Source organism: Ursus arctos, unplaced genomic scaffold (genome assembly GCF_023065955.2).
Source record: "Ursus arctos isolate Adak ecotype North America unplaced genomic scaffold, UrsArc2.0 scaffold_27, whole genome shotgun sequence".
Taxonomy (NCBI): domain Eukaryota; kingdom Metazoa; phylum Chordata; class Mammalia; order Carnivora; family Ursidae; genus Ursus; species Ursus arctos.
This window is the reverse complement of record NW_026622952.1, coordinates 25,573,641-25,596,974: the sequence shown is the minus strand read 5'-3', so window position 1 is coordinate 25,596,974 and position 23,334 is coordinate 25,573,641. Positions and strand designations below refer to the sequence as shown.

The 23,334-nt window shown below is 41.9% G+C and overlaps 1 pseudogene; it reads right to left on the bottom strand.

Annotated features, from left to right (window-relative positions):
• Positions 1-832: 832 nt before the first annotated feature.
• Positions 833-23,197, bottom strand: LOC113262010 (ubiquitin-associated and SH3 domain-containing protein B-like; annotated as a pseudogene).
• Positions 23,198-23,334: the final 137 nt, after the last annotated feature.

The window sequence follows — 23,334 nt, the reverse complement described above, 5'->3', positions numbered from 1 at the left end:
CAAGGGCTATCACAGGAGGAAATTTCTGCTTATATTGGTCACTTGTTCCAAATTCCGCCTCAGGTAATATGAACTTAATTTCCCCCTATGATGGTTGTGAATATCTCTTCTCAGAGACGTTTGACAAAAGCCTTTTTGATAGTTAAGAATTAATCAATAATAATATAGTTACGTTAACTGTTTACGTGTGGGTTATTCACTTGTGATCAATCTACAAACCCTTCTTTTTACTCCCAGTGCCATCTGGTCTAACGCAAAAAGTGCCGGACTAGGAATGGGGAGACAGTAAAGCAGATTCCTCAGTGCTTGGCGTGCAGGCAATGATTGATACAGGTTAATTGTCGTTGCCATCACTCTTATGTGCGGCCACCGCATGCATGACTTTGGGCAAGCGGCTTGGACGCCCTTATATATTAAATTGGTCTGTCTACATTCTGGGGTTATGGCAATAATAAATGAAGATAAAGAGAATTTAAAATGCTTTGAAAAATGAAAACTGACAATCCAAGGTAAGGCATTGTCATCCCCCAACAAGCTTCTGGAACGGCATCGTCATCACCTGGAGCGTGATCCTGGAATGCAAAGTGGTTTTATCATTACTGAAAGAGACAATGTCAGGCAAGTCCACTGTATGTGCGGGGGATATAATCCACACCAACCCTAAGTACAAGGTATCGCTGGCTTTCTCCACTTGGGGTTTTTTAAATCCTAACTTGACTTTCACCAACATGGACAAGTGACCACGGGCTATGTCTGGTCCTTCACGTCCTCAGTTAGCCTGGCCTGGTGTAGAAACGTGCTCCCACATTGGTCTGGGAAGCCGCTTAGAGGGTTACCTGTAGGTTGTATCAACAATCAGGCTGGCTGCAGCTAATCTGATAGAGGCATCCACACAGGTAATGCGTTCCCAGCAACCCATTTTGTCCACTCAAATAAGCAGCTCTACATGGATCTTCACCTGATTTTCTTGTTATAAACCTTTCAAGATGCTGTATGTGGTCCGAATGCAGCGCAGGGATGGGGATCAACAGTCGTGGTCATTAATGGTGCTGCTCTCTAATAAGGCTTCACCACTAGCCTTGCTTGTATGCATCCAAACAACGGTGGTTGGAACGTCCTTCCCATGATCTCAGAAACCACCACTCGGCCGACATAAGCTAGGAGGCATGCTCAGGTCGGTGCCCCTGTGGCAGCCTTGGCATCAAACCAGATCCCAAGCAGAGCACCATCGTCTCACCACGCCGACACACGAACTGGCTGTAGACCTTCGGAGGCTGTGTGGGCTGGCAGATGATCGTCAGGGGAGCTGTCTCCCCAGGCCCTGGTTCTCACACTGCCACGTCCCCAACACGCCATCACCAGATGAAAGAGCGTTGGAAGATGCTGTTTAAGATCAGGTAAGAACCATGAACCATCCGGGTGCTGCATTCGTCAGCTTCGGTAATGTAGTTTTGAGGTGGGGATCCGGAGCAGCTGGTGCTTGAGGATGGGCCGTAGACCCAGCCCTCACTGGTGTTTCTCTGCTCCATCAGAGACATAAAGATGAAGCCATCTTTATGGGGACCAGGGACCAGCTCTAGCTGGCCATCACAGTGTGCAGTGTAGGGCCGGCTCACCTGTAATATCTCATGGGTAGCACACCGGTATCTCACAAGAACACAGTAGCCACCCAGTCACAACTTAGTTTGGTATCAGTGTTCTGGGCTAGTTCCTCCAGGGTAGGTGAGCCCCCTCCAGGGGCTTCATGAAACTGTTTCTTCCCATAGGTCTGCTTTGACTGTTGTCAACAGCTGGAGAGCTTCTGTGCTAAGGGGCCGGTGGATTGGAGGTAAAGGATGACCTTTCAGGGAAGGAGGTCATCCAGGAAGGGATCGCCGATATGGGAGAATAACTAGTCATCTGCCTCCTGAACCCTTCTTCCTCCTGTGGATGCCAAGGCCTTTTGTCATCTGGAACTCTGGTCAGGGCCCAAACCAAGGAGGAGACAACATTCCTGATGTTAAACCACCCACCCAGCCCTGGCAACTTTGCACTTAGTTTAAGGCCTTCAGAAACTGGATCTCAACCCAGATCTGTAAAGAATTAACTTCGGGGTCTACCAGCTAATCAGCAGGGATTAACATATTCCTCACTGAGAGGCAGGGCTGCTCTATAGGGGCTGATGGCTGCTCCAGCCTCTTCCCCTGGTCTCTGCACTCCCACTTTCATTACTATATTACAGCAACTTTAGAAGCACTTTTAAAAACTATAATAAATGAAGAACGAAGCCACTGCCTACTTAGCAACATTATAGTTTACAAAGGGGCAGTTACCCTTTCTCCTCTGTAACTACCATGTATAAGGAAGGGTAATGCCACTTAAAAAAACCAAACATGCATGCATCTTAAACCAAGTTATTTATACAGAAATTCTTAAACCATGAAAAGAGTCTCTTCTGTTTTACACAGTTAATACTGGGACCAAACAAGCAAGAGGTGATAGAGAGAGAACGGGTTCTAATTTTCGGTCTGCTGTTGAAGAGCTTGGGAATGCTGGACATATTATTGAGCTTTTCTGACTTTCATTACTTAGAGTGAGACCCTTCCAGACTGACTCCTTCATAAAATCAATGACAAAAGCTGGACCGATTATGAGTAGCCACCTGAGGGTATAGGGCAATGAATAGAATCAGATGGAAGGATGGGTAGTGCATATTTAGAAGAGAGAGGTGAAGATACGTTCCTTTTTAAGGCCATGTAGCTCTGAGCTAAGTTCAGTTGTTGTTATGAGTTGGTGAGAGAACTGGTAGGAAACGTACAGTGCTCTTTCTGTCTAGGGAAATGGAGAACTGATGCTGGAGAACCCGTGGGTGCTGGAGGGACTGCTGAAGTCCTATGAGTGAAAGATACAGAGTGAGGATGCCCCTATCACTGACTGATCACTGAAAAATGCACATGTGAAGGAGACAAAAGCAGGCCAACTAAAGACAGAAGATCTAAATTGGGATTGGAGCTGCCACCCAGCTTTACAGCACAAGTCAAGCCAGGGTCATTACTTGTTAAAACAAAAGACAGTGTGCATAAGGAAAAAAAAAATAACAGGAGATAAGATCCTCATGATTTACCATTCACAATGTCTGAGATAGAATCCAAAATTATCTGGCATATGAAGAACTAGGAAAGTATAGCCTATTTTCGGTAGAAAAGAAAATGTGTCAAAACTCAGCTCAAAATAACCCAGGTATTGAAGCTAGCAGACAAGGATATTAAAGAGGTTATTATATGTATATTCAATGAAGTAAACCAGAATGTGCTTTCAATGAATATGTAAGAAATCTCAGCAGGGTAATAGAACTGAAAACACATAGTATCTGAATTTTTTTTTTAAAAAATATACAGTAGGTGGGCTTAGTAGCAAAAGGGAGATGACAGAGACAAGAATAAATAAACTTGAGAGAGATCAAATAGGTAGATAGAAATTTTTCAATGTAAAAAAAATTTTTTTTACATTGAAATTTTTTTTACATTTTTTTACATTTCAATTTTTCAATGTAGAAAAAAAATAAAGATTTAAATATATATAAATGTAACACTGGGGACCTGTTGGTTTATATGAAGTGGTTCAATATACATCCAGATGGAATTACTAGGCAGAAGAGAAAATGGATTGGAGAAGTCTTTGGAAGAAATAGCCAAAATTTTCCTTAATTTGATGAAGGACAGAAATCCACAGATACAATAGCTTCCAGAGTAGATGTACCTTTTCTTCTGCCAAAAATCTAGGTTATAAACTATACCCAAACAGCATGAACAAACCAGGAATCACACTTATTCTGATCTGGGCTTCATCCCTGGGAAGGTAGATGTCCAATGCACCCTGCTCTGGGGTTCCACCCTCTGGGAGCCCAACAAGAAGCCCGAGTAACTGCTTGGCAGATTCCAAACTCATGTTTCTGTTCTCCCATTTCTATGAATCTGTCAAACAGCCTGCACATCCTCTCAGCCGCTCTGTTCCACCTGTCTGAAATGATATGACTTAGGGACAAAATGGCCCTGAATACTGAACTCATCTCTTTGGGCTTCCAGAACATGACTCCACAGATCTCCATTGTCAAGGACTTTCCAGATGCCCTTTTTTACATATTTCTTCCATCCTTCCTTTTATTTCTTTCATAATTTTAAATGTACAAATTCAGGATAGCTTTCAATTTTTCTATTATCTAACATGCTAAATGTCACAATTTTCCTTCAGACAGATTTAATTTTTTTTTCCAGAATAGTTGTCAGTAGGGAGATCAGCTTGGGTACCATTAGATGTTCAATTGAGTCCTCAGCAGTCTAAATTTGATCCTTTTTTCTATGACCCTCCAGAAGAGTACTAGGACCTTAGAAATATTTACTCTCTTCACCCCCATACAAGCACATTTATATAGCACTAACTGAAAAAAAAAAGTCTCCTTGTTTTTACTCTTATTATAGTTCTCTTTACATTTGTGTTTATTTAAGCAGTGAACAATTATTTGTATTTCCTAACATTTAATATATTTATTCATGAATTAATAATTTTAAAATCATTTGCCCCTTACTAAGCAACAAGTTCTCATGCAACTTCATTCTTAAATTGTTCTTTTGGCAATTATAAATTGTCTTCCTCAGTTTTGTCTGAAAATATTGGTATTATTTTTGGGTTTTGAATAATTACATATTGGATTATGGTTGGAAATTACATTCTACTAGTATACTGAAGATACACTAAATTGTTAAAGGACTTACAATACGTTCACTCCTCTATTGTTAATGTGAAACTTTGGTCAATTAATATCTTCTTCAGTTACTCTGTCTTCTTTTCTGTTCATCTTATAACTTTTTTTTAAGATTTTATTTATTCATTCGACAGAGATAGAGACAGCCAGCGAGAGAGGGAACACAAGCAGGGAGAGTGGGAGAGGAAGAAGCAGGCTCACAGCGGAGGAGCCTGATGTGGGGCTCGATCCCATAACGCTGGGATCATGCCCTGAGCCGAAGGCAGACGCCCAACCGCTGTGCCACCCAGGCGCCCCCATATCTTATAACTTCTTTACACCCTCCTTCCCACCCAGGTTTGTGTGTCATTTAATTTTAATGTGTCTGGGTATGTGTTTTTATTTATTTCTCTTGCTTGAACATAATGTGTTTCACGGTGTCATTACTTCATCTATGCTGTCTCTCATTCATGTGTTCTTTGGTTCGTTTATCTTGAAGTGTCATTGCGTCTCGAGACCCTGACACCTCTGGCTCGTGTCCTTGTCAACATTCTACCAGGAGGCCTAGGAGCCACCTTGGAAATTTACTGCTCTTGTTTTAAGTTCCCTCTCCATAAAAACCACTGGGGAATTCCTCCTTTTTTTCTGTTATACATTTGTTTTTTAGTGCACTCCCTGCCTCCCACCATATTTCTATTCATATTCTTCTTGGAGAAGGAGAGTCTCCTTATTTCTTAGTGTAGCTATTTCTGAAATTAGAAAATAGAAACTATTCTGTTTTTCATTAAAAGGAAAAAAGATGGCAAAGATGTGGGTGCCCAGAGTGTTCGTGTCTTCTGTGAAAGATAAGCACTATTATTCATCAATCAGAGTTAGATAGTTTGATAAATGGAATGATTGTTAAGCTGACAGCTATATTATTGGGTGGCTGGGTACATCACATGAGGACTGGATTGGACACATCAAGCAGAATGTTCCACACGATAAATTGTACTGAGGTGGAGAAAGAGGCATTTTTCCAAGGAAAGATGGACAGGTGTTCCATTATCATGGGCTGGGGTTCATAATTGGTTTATGCATGATGGGTTAGGCAATGTTGCTATAACAAAACGACCTTGAAATCTCAGAGTTAATGATGTAAATAATGGATTATCTCATAACAAGTTATATTCAGGTAAGATACTTCCTGAATGATTGTCATCTACATGGTTAGTGAGATGCATGTTCTTTCCACTTTCCATCCTAGTGTCTTGAACACTTTGTCTCTAAGGTCTCCAAAAACGTTTATGAGAGAAACTAAGGAATGTATTTTCTTTTTTTTTTTTTATAAAGCCCAAGTCCAGAAAGTGCTTCTATCTTATATCTCTTTGCTCAGAATTCACTTAGTTTCATGATCCCAACCTAGCAAGAAGGAAAGCTGGAAATTTCTGTGCACTCAGGATGAGGAAAACACATGGAGAATCTTTAGCACTCTCTGGAAATGTAATAAGTGTAGAAAATGTCCAGACTCTGGTGGGTGTCAGAATACATTAGGAAGGAGTATAGATGAAGATTCAGAATCTAAAAATCTATGCCCCAATATTTTCTGTATCACCTTCCCCTTGGAAACTTCATATTGATTTTAAAATGTTGATCTAGATCAGAAGTGGGCATATATTGTCCCACAGGCCAGATATCACCTGCAGGCCACTGTAGTCAGATCCTTCTGCTGAACTTTCTTTCACATATTTAAAGAGATAAGATATGTAAAAGAAATAATATGCAAACCACAGAGCCTAAATTATTTAATATCTGGGCCTTTATACAAAACGGATTGATAATGGCAAGCAACTTCTGGTTATAAAATCCTGAATTTTTGTAAAATAGACAATTCCGAAGATTATACAGACATACTTGGAATAGAAATGTTGAAAAATTATTATGCTACATGAAAGGATCCAGCTTAGAGAGGAGAGGAAAGGTGAGCAAGAACCACAGCACAGAAGTTCACCAATGTTCATGAATGAGGAAGCCGAGGGTCTGACAGAGATGCCGAGGGTAACAGTGTCATCAGAGATCCCATGGAAGAGGAAAGAAACAGAAGATTCCAAGACAGAAGATATGTTTTATCATAGCAGTGAGAGGGCTCAGCTCAGAGCCTTGCATTGCCTTCCTGCCAAGAGGATGAATGTGGATTCATATTTCCAGTGATAATTCAAATGTACGTAAAGAACAAAATAATTACGAACCTTTTTGGCTTATTTATCGTTGTATCCCAACACTGAACCCAACTCTCGTGAAGCAGCAAAGAGAAATTGTATTGGCTGAGCACATAGATGAATGACCTGGAGTCAATTAATATCAACGTATTGGTTTTTGATAACGGACAATTCTTTCCTTTCCTATTTGGTATTTAACAAAATTAGTGACATTTACAATGCTTAATAATTCTTAGTCCTTGTAAACCAACAGTACTAGGTTTTCTACCTTTATTGATTTTCCCATTCACATTTGGCATGCGAGGACTGTGGGGGTTGAGTGGAGATGTATCTACGATCATTGTTACCTGCATTGTCACCTGTGGTCATTTGTATGCCCTATAGATCTGGTAGTTCTCTTGGAAGGATGTTCTTGGCAAATCCATTGTTTCGGATCCTTGTTGATCTCAGTCTCTCTGGTATATACAGAGCCACTTAGGGATCTGCTCTATTAAAAAAAAAATCTGCTCTATTTAATTTCGTTTATTAAACTTTGCCCAACATCACGTATAGGGACCTATAAAATTTAGCAAAATGTACACGTTTTATGACCTAAAATATTGCAATATAAACTATAATTAATCTACCATATATAAATCGTGATTGATTTGATAGTCAAAAACGTCATATTGCCACTTAGGGACAACATCGTGATTTTACCATCTGTTCTTTGCCAAGGATGTCAAATACGGCTAAAATTGGGTTTTCTTTTCCTGACATATCGGGCACAAATATTCCGCTCACAGAAATTTGCCAAAATACTCATGCTTTTAAAAAATACTTTATACTTGCCCTTGGTGGAAGATAGTAAATAATTACAAGACACTTTAACTTTCCAGAGCACATCATAGCAATCTTTCATTTCATTCCTCGAGTCAGTTCAGAGTTCAAAATGTAGTGTCTACAAACTGATCCAGAGTTGGGGGAGACACTGGAATTTGCATTCACAGTTCTTTATATTGTCACGTAATAATAACAGTTATACTAAGTAAAGAACTCCGTAATTTGCTCTCTGCCTAAGGCAGCCATGTTCACGGTACGGCTGTGCCACCGTCACCACAAACCCGGCTGAAATGTTATCAAATCCGAGTCACGGGTACCTTACCACACAAACTGTCAGCTGTCCAGACTCAAGAAACTCTGGATCGAGTGGTTGATTTCACTTGAGAAAAGTCAGCAGACGATCCTTTTGTTGATTTTCTCATTCAAGAACTAGAATGAGAAGAAGCTAGAGGCAGCTCTTTCATGGGCGTCCTTGCTATAGATTAGAAATGTGGGATGCTTTTTAAAAACTTCTAAAAAGCCCACATTCGCAAGTGGAATTAGAGAAGGTTTTCTGAGTTAATTTCTTCTTATTACAATTACCACACGCAGACTATAAAGTAGATATGCAAGTACCAAACATAGAACTTATCATCCAGACACGATGCCTTGAAACTTTTACAGGACGATTCTGAACAGAGTAAAGAATTTTGACTCTGTAGAAAGTGGTATGAATAATGCCACGGAGGCTGTAAATAACTCTCTCCCTTAATCACAGTTTTGCATAAAAGTAGGTAAATTGCATTCCACATTTTTTTCTAAATGTATGGAAAGTATGACTAAAGTTATATAATTTTAACAAATATCGTTCCCCTGTGACTAAGAAGTGTGCCGTTTTGAGCGTCTCAGCGTGGGCTGCAAGGGGAGTTTCCAGAGAAAAGACTCCCTAACGTATAAACAAAGTGGTGTGACTTTTTTATGAGCTTGTCATGGCAAATATAGCTGTCGCAGGATAATGTCAGATGATCGGGAAGCAAAGACCAAAATGCACAAAGACTGTGTTGTAACTTTCTTAAAAAAATTATTTGGAAATAACATTGTATAAAAACCCGGCGGCTTCCAGCTTTACTGCATAGGTGTCTCCATCCAAGTGGGTGCTGCTGAGGGCTGGGTCCACTCTGATCCCGGAGGGGTTGGGGGGCACCACTCGCCTCGGAGTGGGTGCCTGTGATGAAAAGCATCATCAGGGAATTGACCAGGGACAGGTCAGTGTGTCCCGGGGCATGGAAGGGAAGCCTGAAAGCATGCCACTTAATCACCCCCTGCCTTGTTATGAGGAAAGGACACATCCTACACCTTATCCCGCATTTAAAGGCTGCATGTGGCTCTGGCTCAGTCTGCAGCATGGGCTCCCTGATGACACAAGCTGACATATCACATTCCTGTGGCTCTTTCGCCGATGCCATGAGAGAAATGCAGAGTTTGGTGTCTCCGGCGGGGGATCTCTAGCCAAGAGACCGGTTGGGATGCTGGTTCGGCCACTTGCTACCTGTGCGTCCTTGGTCAAATCCCTCAACCACCCCCATTTGTAGAATGGGGGTAACGGTCGTGCTTACCTCACAGGCGTGGTGGAAAAGTCTATTGCGGTCGTTTGTGTAAATCCACAGTTACAGCAGAGCCTGACAGATGGTACGTGCTCCTCAGCCCATGTGTTTGTTAAAGAGACTAGATGGGCACCATGAAAACTCACTGGGACTTTTCTCTGTTAAAACCCCCCGGGGTTGCGTACCCTACTCCTTGTCAATAACCGATAGAAGGATCTCTCGGTACCAAAGAGCAACAGGACCGGATGTGCAAGACGAGACTGTGGTTTGGTGGCTGTCCTTGGACCGTTCATTCTGACGGGGCCTCTCAAAGGTGTCTTTCCTGGAGTAATCCTCATTGCACTGCGATGTATGAAAAATCTAATGCCATGTTTATGTATCTAATTCCATTGTAATAAGAAGCAATGATATTATTAGCATGAGACAAGGTTAAATTATATATTAAGTTCATGCAACCGACATGGAGACTTCTGTCTCTCAAAAGAAACTATCCCCACAGCTGTAGAAAACGCCCTCCCTGCTGTTCAACTCTGAATGGCTGGTGGATGACTCCACTCTGGTGGTGTTTCCATTCTTTTGGTATGTTCCTTGTGGTTCCTGGCACTTGAAAAACAGAAACATGGGCATGGAACTTGAAGGCTGATGCAGAAGCACCTGGAGAAGAATGGGAAAGCAGAAGGCATTCCCTTGCTCAGGTTGATCTGGAAATGGGGCTGGGAGCGGAATGCAGGTGCACAGGAGAAGGGGCGCATGGGCTTCGGCGGCCAAGGCAAGGGTGGAGTGGGCGGCGCAGTGTCTGCTGGGGCCTGGCGTGATCGAGAAAGAGGGCAAAGGTTCACAGTAGGCTCTGGAGGCATCACCAGGTTCACTGATGTGATTAGTTAAATCAGTTAAGTATCAGTGACTCCTTCCAGGGGGAGCAGAGAGCAAAGAGAAGTGGAGAAGGTAAATGAGCCAAGACAGTATTACCAAACCAGACAGAGAACACGTGGTCATGGAGAGGAGGCAAGAATGATCTGCAGCTCGGATTCCAGAACGCACTCGTGGTGTCCCACAGTGGTGGTGATGGAGGGAGCGACAGTCTGACAGGCTCCAGGCAGGGCTCCACCTGGAGGAGCCCGTGGGGCACAGGATGGGGCCAAGGCCTCCCTGGGAAATGTCTGCAAGCAGAAGTCATTCAGAGTGGGTGACAATCAGAAGGAGGCTCATAGGACAACTTTGAACCAACAGACAGAGTTGGGTCTGATTAGCTTATAAACGTTACAAGTTCCATAAAAAAATAATAATCACGCTCATAAGGGCTTCAGCTTTTTGGCCTGATTACTCAAGGAGTTGCTTAACCAAAAAGAAAAAGAAACTTCGGTTAATTGATTAGGCATGCATTGAAGTGTCAAAACTTTCCTTAGCAACCATTTTTAACAAATATATTGAGTGTACTTACAATCACATGTGGAGTGGGATGAATTTTTAACAAACAAACATATTCCTATCACCCCCAGTGCAAGTAAGAAATAGAGCATCTCCAGGACGACCCTCATCCCTCTTTCTCTGAGCCCTTCGGGACCCCCTGACCCGCCTCCTGATACTGCACACTGAATTTGCTTCTCTAGAATTTCATATAAATGCAATCATTCTGTGTGTTTTCTTTTGTGTCTGGCTTCTTCCACTCAGCATTACCTTTCGAGATCATCTATGGTGATGTGTATCTGTTTTCTTTCCACTTTATTGCAAAGCAGCAGTAATCCAGAAGACAGATAGACATTCACACACAATTTGCTCTAAATTGTACTGAATTTTACTTTCATCACCTAAGATATGCTTACCCTATTCTGTATCTTTAGAATGTGCAAACACCAAAAAATGCAAAGCAGATTTTTAAAATATTGATTCTCAGTATAAAGGATATTTTTAGTTGTGACCCCAAATACTTATACATGTATATGTGTGCATAGAAATACAGAAATTATAAACATTCATAAAAGCATGTACATAAACACATAGGGGTTTACAGGATTAAAAAAAACACATTTCAAAACAAGAGCAATCTTTGCTGTTTACTCTGTACTCTGATCTGTTCTGGTGTGGTCTAGTCCATGCCATACCTTACAATGAGAGTCACAAGCCACTAAATTAATTTCGAAACCCATGATGAGTCATCATGTGCAGTTTGAAAAGCAGTTTGAATCTCGAGTGTGTTGATTACCTGATTGCCACCTCATTTTGTACAGTCTTGCATTGCCCAGCTGTGAGGGTTTACCCATGACAAATGCACTAAACCATTATGCTATGAGATTGAATACTTCTTCCTTCGATGATCTGTTTGACCCCCTATCAGTAAGATCTTTCCTAATCTTCTGCTTCGGTTGAAGTATAATCCTCTGATTGGTCAGCTACAATGTTCTATGCAGGGAAATCTGTGTGTGCTTGTTTCCATCTGAAACTATGTTCCATGCAGGTGAAATTGCAGATTGTCTGAAGCCTGGATCCATGGCCCCGTGTGAACCCCACATGCATATGACGATTAAGTCCCCCTTTTAAGGCAATAGTACTGGCTGCCAAAGCAGATGTTACTTCATCCAACCTTCTAGTTCTTCTTCTCATGTAAGTTGTATGTTTTTAGCCTCTCATGATTCGATCAGTTGGCGGCTTCCCCTCCCAAGTCAATGAAAGGAATGAATGCAGTACATTTTAGAAAGATGGATATAGAGATTTATGCTATGTCCTTAATCGTTATGCATTGTATCAAGGCAAAGTCTGTGCAGTGTTCATTTGTCCTATGCTGTGAATCCGGGGGAAAGCATGACACATCAGAAGCACTTAGTTAATGCTGAGTGAATAAACTGAGCAAGGCTATGACCTTCGTATTTTCTGTCTCCCGAGGCTCTTGAGGAGACGGTGGTGCTGAATGGCCATCTTCTCTAGAGCAGAGTGAGTGCCGTGTTCTGAGGCTCTCCCGGCTTCCTGCTTTGTGCTCTTGGGCAAAGTCATCGATATTTCTGGGTCTCCATGTTCTCTTCCTATTAAATGTGGGTAATATTCAACTCAACTGTTTTTAGGAGGATGGGGTGAGTTAATAGATGTAACATACAGAGAGGGATGTTTAGCAAATCATAAGAACCAAGTAAGGGTTAAGCTATGTTTTTGGATGTTAAGCTTTGTTATTAGGGAGCAGACCGGGCCATCCTACGCATGACTGTCTGGCATAAGGATTACGTTGACCACCAGCTGACTTAGGAGAAGCTCAAAGGTCAGCTGAAGCGTAGGGAGGATGGCTCCGCCCTGGGCTCTCCTGCTCCTTCTCCCCTCCCGATCCGCCCTCCCCAGCTCTGGCATCGAACCCCACCTTGGTCATGGGCGTCCCTCCACCACCAGGAGCATTTCTAGCATGTCTGCTTTTTGCCACTTCCTCTGCAGCTTAAACATGCACAGGTTACACTGAAAAGTCCTTGAGCCACTTGAGACCCTCTCTTTGTCAGAGACCCACAGACCCCACTGAGGGGAGGCTGTTTTCCCATAAAAGTCGCGGCCCACCCTGGAGCTCAGGCCACGGCTGAGACTCCTCTTGCCCGAGGAGCGCCGTCCTTGGTTCCCTCCATTCTGCCTTCTCTGCCCAAGAGGGCTGTCATCGGACACAAGTGCTGATTTATGTTCTGTTGGTGACAAGGAGTAAGTGGCTGCCGAGATCTCGTTCAGCGGGACACCCTAAACAGCTTCTTGATGTCACTCTTCCTCCTCAGATCTGTCCTTCCCATCACAGTTCTTCTCCATATTGCACTGTTTCCCCCGAAGACAGAAAGACACCTGCCGGCATCTGCCCGCCCTCTCATGTCCCTTGTCTGCCGTTTGGGCCCCTTGCAGCTGTCTGATTCCCTCAGTCACTTGTAATACAGAGTCAGCCATTTCTCTCAAATCTTGCTCTTTGCTCTCCAATTACTGTCTTTGCCTTCAAAGCACAGAACCCTCCTGGTGACCCCAGGGCGAAAGGCAGGCTGGGGGTCAGGTGGAGAGGTCGGGGTGCAGGGGGCAAAGGAAGGAAGTGTTTGCCAACTGTGTCCCTGTCACAGAACAAGCAACATCTACGTCAGACATAGCCGGAAAAGGAGACCTCGCTTCAAGATCTGTAATTGTGCTGTGACAACCCAGAGACCTAACACCCAGGAAACCCGAAGCCTCCGTAACTCTCTGCACATCTATCTCCTTACTCTTCAACTTTGATACCACCTTTGTCTGCTTTCGGGATTTGGATGGGGGACAAAGCTGTCCTCCCACCTTCCTCAGGTCCTTTTTACCAGTTCATCCTCTCAGAAAGTGACTACAGCTCTAAGTGTTAATTCTGGAATTCTAGGGAAGCATTTTTGAAAGTGACACTTACTGTCAGGTGTCCAGAACCAAATGACGGTCCCCAGGGGCTGGTTAAGCCCCAAGGGTTTGCAAATGTCTGATGCATGCATGAGAAGGGAGGTCAAGGGCGGGGTGTGGGCAGGACATCTCAGTGATGCTGTATTTTCTCTGTGTCTTCAGGTGTGAGTATAAAATATGGCCTTTGTGTGAAAGAGAAAATGAGCCCCCACTTCTTGACACACCTTACAGTGACTGCCGGAAAGTTATTATAATAAATTTTCAAATCTAAATGGTGCTCCCGAGTTGAACAAGGAACAGCCCACTCAACTAAAATTGTCACAATCCTTGTCCCAAAATCCTTGCCCCCTTCCTGGCATAATACCTGAGCTATTTATGACTGTAAGACAGTCCGTTTTGTTCCCCACTTTGGTGCCTTGTGCGTATGCTCACTTCGTACGGGATTTTGCATAGATTCACACATATTTTACCAGAAGCTTACTTCGCTGTTACTGAAATTTGGGTTTTGACTTGTTGTTCTTCTACTTTTGTTACAATGTGAGCAAACTCACAGGGTGTTTCTGTGTGAAGGGACAGTGCTTATAAAAGAGACAACTGGAGAATGTGTCGAAACCAGGAGCTGAGGACGATACACGAGCCAACAATATGGAACATTCTGGAAGAGTAGACGAGAATTCGACACCTCATAATTCAGTGCACATTCAGCATGACTGTACTTGGGGTCTTAATACCATTTTATAGAAGAAAGAACAAGAGGAAAGAAGGAGCCCTCTTTTGAGAATTTAAGTTCCGCAGAGTATGTACAGTCCTTTCATTTTTGGAATTTAAAAAAAGGCATTGGGATGCCCATGGCTCAGTTGGTTAAGCATCTGCCTTCCCTTGGGTCATGATCCCAGGGTCCTGGGACCAAGCCCTGCATCAGGCTCCCTGCTCAGTAGGGAGCCTGCTTCTCTCTCTGCCGCTCCCCCTGCTGTGCATGGGTTCTCATTCTCTCTGTCAAATAAATAAATGAAATCTTTAAAAAAAGCATTATGCTAAATGAAATAAGTCAGAGAAAGACAAATACCGTATAACCTCACTTACATATGGAATCTAATTTAAATAAAAAAGAAAAAGAAAAAAAAAACCCTCACCAAACTCATCGAAAAAGACAGGAGATTTGTGGTTGTAAGAGGGACAGTACAGGAAAGCAATCAAAAGCTGCAAGATAAAGTCCTGGGGGGTGACACGTGGAGAGGGGGCTGAAGCTGCCGCCGGTGGGGGACCCCTAGGAAGGGTATCGAGGTAATAGATTGCGAGTGCTCTCATCCCAAGGAGAAATTTTGTTCTCTTCTTTTTATTGTATATCTATGAGATGATGGATACTAACTAAAGCTTGTGTGGTCATCATTTCACAACGCATGGACATCCACCTTCTTGCTGTCTGCCTTAACCATATACAGGGATGGAGGGCAATTATTTCTCAATAAAACTGGAAAAAGTGAATAGATTAATGATGGCATTGTTATTCAGTTCCAAGAGGAAACTGAGGTCTATGGAGCTTAAGTCATTGTTTCAAACCTATACACAGGTAATAAAACCAGTAACACGTCCCAGCCACGCGCCTGTGTGCTCATTAGTTCCTGTTAGCTCCCAGTGCTCTGGGCTGTAGCGCATTGGAATGCCCTCGGGTCGATGGGAAAATGAGGCACAGACAGCTTGATACTGTGCCCCAACAGCTAAAGGTCCCAGGGCTGTTAAGTAGCAGAGGGAGGACTGAACCCGGGCTGCTCTGCCCACGTTACTGTTTCAATGGCTTAAAGCTAAATAATGACACTCGACCCCTGGTAAGTCTACCTTCCCACACGTACCCTGCTGTTATGAAATTGCCTGGCTCTATTTGGTTCTTCAGATTTCTATGTGTATTTTGGAACAAACTCCCCAAAGTCCATAAACCCTCTCATTGCAAATTGGATTTGGATTGATTTAATGCAACAATTGTGTTAGGATGTCTATCATACTGGTTTTGAATCTTTTCGTTTATTAATATTGATTTATACGTCTTAGGATATGCTTTTAGAATTTTCTCCATAAAGGTCTTAGCACCATCTGATTTATTTCTGAGCTTTTATTACTGTGCTGCTAATATTGACTATTTTTTTTCTGTAATATTTTCAGTGTGGTTATTGTTGGTGTGAAATGCTGTGTCTTCGCTTAATGTACTCTTACCGAACCATCAAAGCCCAAGCAGCGCCCGTGACTAGGAACCAAATTACCACCATCAAAGTAAACTCTTCCAGAAGGACACTTCCTCTGCCATCCCATATATTGTCAAACACCTTGTTCAGCGAGTCATTTCGAGGTACCAGACGCCACTCGCAGCTTCTCACAGTGGTGAGGTCCTATCTCCATCGGGTGGATCCCTGTGGGAATGGAAGCTTTGTGAGCCCTCTGGTTCCCCAGTAGGATGGGCGTGCGTGCTTCTCCTCTCCACCCTCTCAGTTCTGAGCCTTATCCTAGGCTCTCCAGCCAGCACAGCCTAGTAGCATGTGTCTCCATAAATAACCATTCTGTCCACGATTCTGTATTTGCATTTTGATTTAATTTGTAGGATCTTATAAAGACTTTGCATCCCGGTAAGTGATTCTGTTTAGTAGGGTCCCTTTGGATCCTTTCTCTACGTGGTTGTTGCACATGACCCTGGCACTAATTATGATTCCAGCTTTTGGAAGTATTGGTCAGTTTTCAGAGCTATGAGCAACCTTCATAGTTCCTTGGATACATTATCTCCTGCCCACACTGATAGTGTATCTTTCTCCTACTTAAAAGTTATCCTAGCTGAACGTGTACCATGTAAAAGAAAACACTAAGCGTGTATATCCACTGAGAAATATATATTCATAGCTCTATTGACTATTATATACCATCAGAACCAGAATATACACATCTTCCTATATGGAGATCTTCTTATACTTACCGTATATGCAATCATATATTTTTGTAAATAATAGTAACATTGCCCTTTCCTTGCCAAGCCTTAAGCCCTTCCCCACTCCCATTAATGCACTAATAAGACTTCTCATTCCATGCTGAAGAGGTGTAGTGAAAGTGACCTCCTGGTTCCTTCCTAAATTCAATATTTTTGTTGATTTCCTCTATCAGGTTGAAAGGGTTCCTTTGCATTCTTAGTCTGAATTTTCTTATTATTATCATGACTGCCTACTAGATATTATTGAATGTTCTTTTGCTTTTAAACAAATGATCATGTGGCTATTATCACTCAATAAATGATGTGGTGAATTATGTTGGCAGGTCCTCTGATGTTGAATAATTCCTGCATCCTTGATATAAACCCTACTTGTTTAGGGTGTATCTTTAAGCCACTATTGAATTCACGTCACTTATATTCTATTTGAGCATACATCCTTAACGGAAATTGCCTTTAATTTCCTTCACTGTTTTTGTGCTTGTCCTATTTTGCTATCGAGATTATAATTATCTCAAAAAATGGTTAGAGAAGATTTCTCTTTTATTTTTTTTTTATATCTATCCCTTGAAATTTGGAAAACCAGCCTGTTTAAAGAAAAAACAAAAACCTCATAAAACAACACCATAAAAATGCTCTGGTCTCTCTCTGTCCCTCGTGGTCTCTGCTCTTCTCCTTTTTACAGGGAATCTTGCCCTCTGGTTATCAATCAGACATCATCCTAAGTGCTTGAAGGGATTCTGAAGATATAATCAGAGGCCTGAATCGGTTGGCCCTAATATATGGAGATTACTCAAGTGGTCCCGACCTGTTCAGGGAAACCCTTTAAAAACAGGGCATTTCCTCAAGCTGATGGAGGAAGCTGAAGAAAGACTTGAGGTATGTGCGACGCTTGACATGCCCTTTAGGTTGATGATGGAGGAAGCCTGTGACAAGGAAGGTGGGCTGCCCCCAGGAGCCCGGAGTGGCCCCAGCTGGCAGTCAGCAAGGAATGGGAAGCTCAGACCCACAAGCAGAATTGGCTTCTGCCTTCAGTCAGAAGGAGCGTGGACATGGGTCCTTTGCCACAGCTTGCAGGTAAGGGCCCAGCCAGGTTCATACCTTGAGTTGGGCCTGTGGTGCTCTCCACACAGAAGTCCCCAGAGGCTTCTGATCCAGAGAACGTGAGCTAACAAGCGGGCATCGTTTCAGCTGCTAATTCTATGCTAATTTTGTCCCATCATATAAAACTCTGGGCAGTGACAGGTGAATGTAGGTGTTTGAGGTTTTAACCCCCTTTATATGTGATTAAATTATGAGTTTATTTAGAGATTATATATGTTACTGAATCTGAATAATTACATTTTATAGGCTATTGTCTTTGCAATTTCTGTTTATATACATATATAATATACAAGTTTGCAAATAAATGTGAAAACATACATAAGGTTGTCAATATTCTAGAAAAGTATAATTACTCAAATTGATTCAAAAAGATACCTATAAAGTACAAATAAATTTACAATCATTAAATAAATTATAATGTAACCAACACACACATATTTTAAAAAGTCATTACCTCTTTATCAATTTACTGGGATTTAACAAAAAAATAAAGGATGGAGCCAGGTTTGTCATCGCTGCCAGAGAGGGAGTTTATAGATAAGTGGGAAGGAGGTAAAACTCAACCCTGAGGTCCCAGAACAGAGTCAGAGTCATGGGTATAAACTTCTGCTCAGCAGACACACATAGAGACGGCTGGATGGATACAGAAACAATCATAGATGTATGTGTGTACATAGGGGAATGTCCACATGAGAACATAAGTTATATATATTACAAATTACAGATGTATATATAATTGTAGGTATGTGAGTATACATGGGGTGGAATGCATGCAGACTGTGGATACATTGCGTGACCTAAGGCAGGAGGGCCTGGAAGAAGGACCATGCCCCACTCCCAGATCCTGGTGTCCAAATACCAAAGAGGGAGCCAGGCCTCCTTGAGAAAGGCACTAGGATAGGGAACATTAAAGATAAACATGGAGCATCTTGCAGTGTCAGAACATACGGAGGTGTTCCAGAAACAGAAGGGAGGAAGGACATGTGTCAAAGGGACACAGGAGCCAACCCGAGAGACCTCCCAGTGAGGAAGGATGGAACTATTTGCAGAATAATGTCATATTCTATTAAAGCCCAACGTAAAACCAAATAGACATGAATCCACAATGATTAAAAATACATCAATACGTGGAAGAGAAAAGATAAACTCTGCCTCACAGAATAATTTGAAATAGTATGTGTAGCTACTGTGCCCACCCTCAAGGTCGGCTGGTCTGCCAGGAACAGTCATGAGAGGGCAACTGGCAGACACCACTGAGGCCAAGCAGCGAAGGTCAACATCAGGGGAGCTACCGTGTGACTCTCCCGCATCCAGATGGGACAGGATGAGAAGAGAATTTCACCTCTGGAATTCTGACAAAAAACCAAAACCAACCAGCAACTTCAGTCTAATCATGAAAAAAAAAAAATCAGACAAACCCAAAATGGAGGGGTTCTAAAAGACACCTGACCAGTCAGTACTCCTCACAACTCTCAAGGGCATGAACTAGAAGAGGAAGCAAGAAACCCCGTCCAGAGAACATCCAAGAAGACAGGAAGACCGGATGTAACATGGCATCCCAGATGGATCTGGGAGGAAAAGGGACATTAACGGAAAAACAAGAATTTGGGAAATTCTGTAGTTTGCTCAATAATTTAAAAAATAACCATAGCTCGTGGTGAGTTCACTTTAGAGATTGGTGTGAGTTGGTGTGGCCACGGCGTCTGTGACAGAGCACCTCAGCTGTATCGCACACGCTTTGACATTCACAACTTCCTTTGTTCTTTTAGATTTTTGTCATTCCCATGCCTTTAATTCTAATACAGTCTTATTTCAGTTTGTCTAGTTTCAAAGACTGATAGTGTTCTCATATCTTTTGTTTATGATGCTGATTTGTCAACACAATCGTCTTTATGTTGCCTCTACCGCAATCTAGTACAACGTTCTACTTTCATCTTTATTACAAATTCGCATGTGAAATCCACTCCCTCACCCCACAGCTGAGCGCTTCATCCTACATCATGGTGAGGATGAGGTGAATTCAAGAATGGCGAGGATAAAGATGGGCTATGCATAGATTGGGGGCATATAAGTTGGTTAAAAGTGACTTGGTATTTAAAATTAACAGATTGTTTTATTTTCACCAGGTTGATATTAGTGAAATGATGATTGGAATCCCCAAAAGATATGCCATGTTATTTTGTAATTCATTAAATGCTGAGACATATTGGGGGAGAAATAGTTGATTACACATCTGGGGGAGACATTGCATAAGATGAGCCTAGAACGTCTTATCAGGAGGCAAGGAAGCTATCAAAGATACCAGAGACTTGTCAAAAGGATTCAGAAGTCATTACCTGGGACTCACAGTCATCGCAGAAGGAATGATTTGAGAACCAATAAAGATCATAACATCAAAGGATTGACACACATTAAATATGTTTAAATCATGGGCTTAAGTTCATTCCCCCAAAAAAAAGAAAGGAAAGAAAACTCCAATTTCTTACCTCTAGATGACACTAGGAATCTAATTATTCTTTCAAAGATTTAATTTATTTATTCATGAGGGACAGAAAGAGGGGTGGGGGGCAAAGGAAGAGGGAGAAGCAGACTCCCTGCGGATCAGGGAGCCCGATGTCGGACTCGATCCCATGACCCTGAGATCATAACCTGAGGCGAAGGCAGATGCTTAACCAATGGAGCCACCCAGGCACCCTAATTTATAATTTCTGTTATTTTTTAAATATTACATAGAAGAACATCAAACGTTTATCCTCATTTCCTGATATATATGGAGACTCGGCTTAACCAAATGACGGGGTATTAGTGTCCTAGGACTGCTGTAACAAAGTGTCACAAACTGGGTGGCTTCAAACAACATAAATTTATTGTCTCATAGTTCTAGAGGGTGGAAGTTCAAACCCGAAGTGTCTGTTGGCTGGGCCATGATCCCTCCGAAGCCACAGGGAGAAGGTCCTTCCTTGCCTCTTCCAGCTTCTGGATGTCCCCAGGTGTCCCTCAGCGAATGGCCACATCACTCAAGTCTCTGCCTCAGTGTTCCTGTGGCCCTTCCCTCCTTCTCCCTCTGAGTTTCCTCTGTGTGCCTCTTAGAAAGTCACTTGTCATTGAATGTAAGTTTCACTCAGATGATCCAAGATGATGTCATCTCAAGATTCTTAACTTAAGCTCATCTGCAAAGTCTCTTTTTCCAATGAGGTGATATTCATAGTTTCAGGGGTCAAGACGTGGATCCACATTGAGCAGAGGGGGCATGATTCAACTTGCTAAAGGTGGGAAGAAGTTTCTCTAGAGAAATATTCAGCTAAGAACTTTTTAAAACAAATTATAAATGAGAATATTGCTGTTTTGCCACGCGTTTCGAAATAAGGGATCTAGGTAATATAAATAACTGATAAAACTCAAAGTAGGACAACCAGATATTATGAGGACTCTGAGATCCTACCACCTATGAAGTGTTCATGCCAAAATAATGGAAATTCATCAGGCTTCCAGATTCAGCTAACATTCTAGAGGAGATAATGAGATGGAGAGGTAGGGTCAGTAGTGCCAATGGAATCCGATCTACAAATTCTAGACTAAAATATATTTTCCAAAATTGAAGTGCCAAGGAGGTGACTGACCTATATATTAAAAGAGAAATATCAATGATCACGATGCATAGACCTGATTTTGCCCTAGAGAGAAGTAAGTCCACCATTAGAGAGTTATGATATAATAGAGATATTGGAAAACCAATTGGATATTTAATGATAATGATATACTTTTATATTCAGACAGCATAATATTTTTGTGTTTGTCTTTAACATTTTTTTTATATTTTAAATGTGCATACTGAATTTCCTGTAGATGAAATTATATAATGTTTGAAACTTACTCCAGGGAGTAATCTATGGTGGGGTGGAGGCAAAAATGTATAGGGTTGCAAATGAAATAAAATTGGGCATGCGTTAATAATTATTTAATCTAAATAATGGGCATATGGAATTCAACATATTAACTCTACTTTCGAATGTTACATTTTTTCGTAAAAAATTCTATAAAACCACTTCAAATAAAATCTAATGAAGTAACACGTTACTTAAAAAATATAGGCATATCTCAATTGTAATTGCTTATGTGGTTTCAATAATTAAACCTCAACTTTCTTCTTTTTTTTTTTTTAATTTTATTATGGTAGGTTAGTCACCATACAGGACATCCTTAGTATTTGATGCCGTGTTCCATGATTCACTGTTTGCATGTAACGCCCAGTGCTCCATGCAATAAGCCTCAATTTTCAAAAGTCCTTTCTGCCTCCGAAAGTGAGCAACTTTGTCTTGGTTAAATAATTTCTCTGCAGAAGTAGAGTAACTAATATTTTGTCTGAGTGATTGACTCGTATGGAAAAATATCTGCTGTTTCCTTTCACATATTTTCACCATATATAATGAAAACATATGCTCTTGCTGAATTTATAGTCAGATATGTCAAGTTTTTCCTTATTTACTTGAGGTGGTTGGCATAATTCAAAATGAAGTATCTTGTGGTGTGAGTTATTTGTCACTGGGTACTCATTAGAAGATCTTTAATATAGAAAAGATATGTTTCTTCTCAACATAATGCTCATTATATTTGACTTCAATATCTCACACTCCCAAGATCTCAGACGTCATGGATGTAGGTCATTACCATACTTTCGATCTTAACTCTATGTTTCCACATGTGCTCAATTTGAAGAGACTCTAAGATGCAGATGGGGATTTGGAAAACTCTTGGACCATACTGACAGGATTTTAAGAGTAAATAATTTTATATCACCACCAGTTTTGAATAAAAACAGCATCTTTTCTATGTTGCAGTCATTCATACAATGAAAATATGATGAGTTCTTCTACGTAGAAGAGGCAAGGGCAATGTAGCAGTTAAGAACATGTGTTTTGAAGTCAGACTCACTTCAACTCAAAACCAGCTCTACCACCCAGTGGCTTCGTTATTAGGACGTAGGACCTTGCCATGCAAAACCTTGGGATTCCCAATCCTCGCCTAGTTAGGACTGAGTGAGGATTAGAGATCATGGATATAAAAGTCTCCTAGTACATACTATGTACACGGCAAAAGCTAACCCCACGTAGACTTTGTTACGTGCAAGCTGCTGCATTACTTCCTCTAGAGCTAAAAAGACATATTAGATGACTTAATCAAACAGACACATTTAAGGGTGTGATAAGTGCCAGTCAAGTAGACCCCAGACATGAACATAGGCTGCCCAGATCCCCTTTCCAAGGGAACTCTGGCGGCCCTGTTGGGGGACTGGGTTCAGCAGAAAGATTCCAGATCTCAGCTTCTTCAGGGTTGGGCTCGTCTTTAGAGATTTGTTTTGTCCCAAGTCCAGCATATGGGACTGGGCACGGTGGCGCACCCAGCCCACCATCTTGGTCCCGGTGGGCGAGGTGGTGGGCGGGACCATTATCACAGGTGCCCACTGGGTTAGCAGTCTACATCTGGCTTATGTTCACCTTCTCCCTCTGCCCCATCTCCTTCCTCCTGCTTCTTCCTGTGAGAGATGCTCGTGTGCCCCCATCCCCATCTCACTGTCTAATACTG